Source organism: Pangasianodon hypophthalmus, chromosome 16 (assembly GCF_027358585.1).
Source record: "Pangasianodon hypophthalmus isolate fPanHyp1 chromosome 16, fPanHyp1.pri, whole genome shotgun sequence".
Classification (NCBI taxonomy): Eukaryota; Metazoa; Chordata; class Actinopteri; order Siluriformes; family Pangasiidae; genus Pangasianodon; species Pangasianodon hypophthalmus.
The window spans coordinates 1,456,882-1,462,881 of record NC_069725.1 but is presented as its reverse complement, the minus strand read 5'-3'; positions in this window follow the sequence as shown (position 1 = coordinate 1,462,881).

Below are 6,000 nucleotides of genomic sequence, written 5' to 3'. Positions count from 1 at the left end.
AAAAGAAAGTCCAGGAACTTGCAACAATCTACAGTATCAGTGCAGTGGATAGAAAAAGTATAGTAAAACTTTCATTAATAAGGAATCAAACACTCCGTGTTGTGCTTTTATGGTAAAGTAATCAACTACGTAGTGACGTGATGAAGCAGAGTTACTGTTACCATGGCAACGTTGATTATTTTCCTATAGCAGCATGTCATGAAATGTTTATTCCTCTTATACTGCAGCAATTCACCAATTCTTTTATTTACTACAACATCTTGTACTTTGTATCCATTTATAGTTACATTAAATGTTACCAAAACAAGTTCGTTCCTGTTCTCACTTACGTTATAGCAGCTGTAAACAGTCGTGTAAACAGTTTCTCTGTTTTGAAGTTATTAAGACTGGTCACGTTAGCGAGAAACCGCGAAGCGTAAACTCCTCAGTCCTGAAGAAGCCACAGCTAAAGTTACAGCTTTACCTCTGACACTGGAGACTCCTTCCATAAATGTTACATAAACACATTTCTCCATTAAAACCGATGTCATACTTTAAACAGATACACACCCGTAGCAGAGACTGACAGCCTCGGACAGATTAAAAAGCCACTAGCCCTTCTGCTAACACTAATGCTAAATGCTAATGTCTCTGCAGTTTCTAAATAACTACATGATATTCTCATAGCAGGGGTATAAAATTTTAGTGCTTAAAACTTTTTTATAATAATAATAATAATAACAATAAACTTTATTTTATATAGCACCTTTAAAAGTAGCTTCTCAAGGCGCTTTGCATAAAAAACCCAATCATTTATAAATACAAATTATAAAAATTAACCAAACATATCAACACTCGAAAAATTAATTCAACAGTCAGGTAAAGGCTAACCTAAAAAAGTATGTTTTAAGAAAAGATTTAAAAATTCTTAATGTCTGTGCGTGTCTGATATCAGCAGGAAGTGCATCCCATAGTTTAGGAGCATAAGAGGAGAAAGCCTTATAACCCACGGAGCGGAAACGAGTGTGAGGGACGACTAAAAGACTGAGAAGATCGAAGGTTACGCTCTTTTCCGCTTCTTACACTGAAATATTTGTTTCTGTATATGTTACAACATGTTTTTTTTTCATAGTTTATAGTTCATAGTCTATTAATGATAGTTACACCATATAACTGTTAAATTCTGGATTGTGATTGGTCAGAAGGTGTTGATTAATTCTCTAGAACAGCAGCTCTGACAGTAGCGCAGGTTTATATTAATGCACTCGTTCTAATATGTTAAGGTTTCTATAGTAACAGCTCATTCACTGGGATGTGTACAGCGGATGCTCCACTGATAATAAACATTTTTAAAAAATTGTTGCTATGGCGAAGTTTTCTGTGAGGATAAATGTGTTTATGTAACGTTTATGGAAGGAGTCTCCAGTGTCAGTGCTTTGTAACAGTCAGAGGTAAAGCTGTAACTTTAAGTTCCCCTTCAGGAACTCGAGCTGCGTCGAAACACTATGGGAACGCCTTCAGCGTGACCGCGCTCTGAATAACATGTGTAATCAGTGCAATGGATGGGCGAGACGTCACGGGCGGGGTGACGTAGCGATTCGGAAGCATAAAAGCCCGAGCGGCAAACGCCGCGCTAGCTTTCTGTCATTCAGCAAGCGCTCTGTGTGATATTGTCTATCTATTGTTTGTCTTTCTGTGTTGTCTGCGGCATGCCTAAGGCCAAGGACAAAACGAAACTGAAACGGGGTGAGAGCGGACAGCGTTTTAGGCTGTGTGTTCCTCCCTGTCCGCGTTATATTACCGGTGGGGATACACACAGTCTTTGCATTGTCTGCTTGGGAGCGGCGCACGCAGAGTCGGCTCTCGAGGGAGCCGGCTGCTCGCATTGCGAGCGTTTGCCGCTGCGCGCGCTTCGCTCCCGGAAGGCTCTCTTCAACGAGGGAGCCTTCACTCGCGTGCCTCACGGTGCCGGCCCCACTTCTGCCGAGGCAGAGCGGCGGTTGCGCTCGTGGGGCTCGCAGATGGATCTGGCGGAGGGAATGGAGACAGGCGAGTCCTTTTCTCCTTCCTCACCCTCCAGATCCACTGTCCACTCTCTGGGTTCGGAAGCCCGCTCTGTGGTTTCTTCCCCCCAGGGAGCGGGCCCGGCGCTCCGCCTGTCTTCCTCCGAGGAGGTTGACGTGGAGGGCGCCGACTCTGATCTGCCACAGTCTCCTCAATATCTTCGTGTCAGAGGGCCTGGGCCCAGAGCGCCACCGAGACTCCCGGTCCCGGCTCTGTTTCTGTGCCTCCCTGTGAGAGGAGGCAGTACACGGAGGGGGCTGCCCCCGCCCAGCAGCCCCACGAGCCAGAGAGCGGCGAGGGAGAAACCGCTGGGCTGCCGCCACCTGCAAACGAGCCTGCTGGTACCTGTCGACGACGGAGCTAACAGCGTCGCCGAACAGACCAGAGGGCGCCAGGACTGCCATAGACCGGCCGATAGCACGGGCGGTCTTCTTGGTGGCGCGGAGAGAAAGATCAGCGGCCCGCCTGAGCTCCATCACGTGCTCAGACAGCATCTCCCCGTGCTCATCCACCTCTTTGAGCAGGTTGGGCTGGTACGCCTGTAACACTGCCATGGTGTGCAGACACGCACCAGCCTGACCCGCTGCCGTGTACACCTTGCCCACCAGCGCTGAGGTGGTCCGCAGCGGCTTGGTGGGCAGCGCCGGAGCCTTCAGGGATGATGCCGCATCAGGGGACAGATAGCTAGCTAGCGTCTGTTCAACCCTGGGCATCGCCCTGTAGCCAGTCTGGTCCAGCCCCGCCACGTTAGCATAGTAAGAGGAGGCGGGACTGAATAAACGGGCCGAAAAAGGCCTCCTCCATAACCTCGACACCTCAGTGTGGAGGTCGGAGAAAAAATTGAGGAGAGGGTTTCCGAGGGCGGGCCCCTCTGGGGCGGGACAGTGTACACCTCATTATACGGTGCCCGTCTCGCCTCAGTGCCCTCGGGAGGTCACTCTGCCAACCCTGCCACCTATGGTGCTTCAGGGCGCAGCGGTCTCCGGCGAGCGTTTCTCCCAGTTCTCCCCCAGGAACGTAGCGGGTCTGGGAGGCTCGCGGCCTCTTTGGAGGCCTTCGGAGCAGCTAGTTCGGTCGTTCCCTGTCGGTTCACCACTCCAGGGCACCACGCTAGCTGCTCTCGCCGTACCAGAGGTCAGTCTCGAGAGGCTGATCCCCTTAGTGAGCTATTTGGCAGCGTGGAAACTTCTGCCGAATGTGTCTCAATGGGTCCTGCGTACTGTAGAGAGAGGCTATCGAATTCAGTTCGGCTCTCCTCTGCCTTGCTTTTCCGGGGTTCTTCCCACTCTGGTGGGTCCCGAGCAGGCTCTGGTAATGGAACAGGAAGTACACTCTCTCCTGAGGAAGGAGGCCATTGAGGTGGTCCCTCCTTGCGACAGAGAGTCCGGACTCTACAGCCGGTACTTCATTGTTCCCAAGAAGGGTGGAGGGCTGCGTCCCATTTTGGACTTGCGGCAGTTGAACCTCTCAGTTGCACGACTGAAGTTCAGGATGCTCACGGTCACACAGGTCATGTCTCAGATCAGCTCCGAGGACTGGTTTGTCACGATCGACTTAAGAGATGCTTACTTCCATATCTCCATCCTTCCTCAACACAGGAAGTTCCTGAGGTTCGCTTTTGGGGGCGAAGCTTACCAATATTGGGTTCTTCCGTTCGGCCTAGCACTCTCACCCCGCACCTTCACGAAGTGTGTGGATGCTGCCCTGGCTCCTATGCGGCTCCGGGGCATCCGCATACTGAATTATATCGACGACTGGTTGATATTAGCTCGATCGGAGCAGATGGCGGTTCTGCATCGAGATGTCGTTCTCGCCCATATGAAAGATCTGGGGATAAGACTAAATGCCGAGAAAAGTGTGCTTTCTCCAGTACAGAGAATCACTTATCTGGGCGCGGTGTGGGATTCGTCCACGATGCAGGCACGCCTGTCTCCTGCTCGGATCGAGTCAATCCTCACAGCAGTCGCGAGAGTGAGAGAAGGCCGGTCACTCACTGTGAAGCAGTTTCAGAGACTGCTGGATCTGATGGCAGCTGCGTCCAACGTAATACCTTTTGGCCTGCTGTACATGAGACCCCTACAGTGGTGGCTCAAGACCAGGGGGTTCTCCCTGAGGGGAAACCCGCTCCGCATGATCAAGGTCACGCGGCGGTGCCTACGTGCCTTAGACATGTGGAGGGAACCTGGGTTCTTGTCTCAGGGCCCGGTGCTGGGAGCTCCTTGTCACCGTGTAACGCTAGCGACGGATGCATCTCTCGCCGGGAGCACTCTGCCCGTGGTCTGTGGAGCGGCTGCCATCTCACTTGGCACATCAACTGCCTGGAGATGCTGGCTGTGTTTCTACCACTGAAACACTTTCTCCCGGACCTAAGAGAACCCCCCTTCGAGCCCATAGAGGAGATTTCGGACCGTCTTTTGACGTTGAAAACTGCCTTTCTCTTGGCGATTTCCTCTCTTAGGAGAGTGGGGGATCTTCAGGCCCTCTCTGTGGCCCCTTCTTACTTAGATTTTGCACCCGGTCTGGCCAAAGCATTCTTGTACCCCCGAGCGGGGTACATACCGAAAGTTCCCTCCTAGGCACCACGGCCGGTCGTGCTGCAGGCCTTCTGTCCTCCTCCCTTTCGGGAGCCCGACCATCGGAAGCTTAACTGTACGTGTCCAGTGCGAGCACTGGAAGCATACGTCCACAGAGCTGCCCTGTGGAGGAGGGCGGACCAATTGCTTGTATGCTTTGGTCCCCCGAAGAGGGGTCTTCCTGCTACCAAGCAGACCCTCAGCCGGTGGATTGTGGAGGCCATTTCCCTGGCTTATGAGTCCTCTGGTCTCCCCTCACCCTTGGGGGTCAAGGCTCACTCTACCCGAGGTGTGGTGGCCTCGAAGGCCTTTCTCGCAGGTGTGTCCATGCAGGACATCTGCAACGCGGCGGGTTGGTCCACGCCCCTGACGTTTGCCAGGTTCTACAGCCTGGATATGCGAGCCACTCCTGGCTCTTCTGTCCTTTTGCCTTGAGCTGTGCCCTTTCCACACTAGGCAGGGATTTGTAAGTCTGGCGGCGTGGGCATACTCATTCCCATAGCATTTCGACGCAGCTCGAGTTCCTGAAGGGGAACGTCTCCAGGTTACGCATGTAACCATGGTTCCCCGAGGGAACGAGATGCTGCGTCTCAGTGCCACACTTCTGGCATCCCTGCCGCACTTGCCTCATTTCTCAGAAGCTAGCGCGGCATTTGCCGCTCAGGCTTTTATGCTTCCGGGTCGCTACGTCACACCGCCCGTGACGTCTCGCCCATCCATTGGACTGATTACACATGTTATTCAGAGCGCGGTCACGCTGAAGGCGTTCCCATAGCGTTTTGACGCAGCGTCTCGTTCCCTCGGGGAACCATGGTTACATGCGTAACCTGGAGATGTTTTCCAACATCTTCAGGACAGCAGAGTTTTGCTTCTTTGCGGTTTCTCTGTAGCAAGCTGCGGGTTTTTTGTCTTATTAATTCAAGAGAGAATAAACAGAGGCTGCTATAATGTAAGCGACAACAGGAACTAACTTGATTTGTGGACGTTAAACAACATTAATTGTAGCTATAAACGATAAAGTATGACATGTTGTTCTTTAATTGATTAAAAACTGTAATTGTTGGCAAGTTGCTGTGGTGTAAGAGGAATAAAACACTTGAGGACGTGCTGTTATGGGAGAATAATCAACTCAAGGTTATTGATAACAGTAAGTCCATTTCATCACACCACTCTGTCACTGATCATTTTCCTAAAACAGCAGGAAACCCCACATGAAAATAAAATAAAAAATAAAACCAGTTAGAACAAGAGGTTTATTTCTTCTTCAGTCCTCTGGCCTTCATCCTGTGACTGGAAGCTATAAATCACTGGCATGTTTATTTCTTCGCTTCTTTATAAATGTGTTTGTGTAGAACATAAATTACAGGATAGTCTTCCTTCGGCA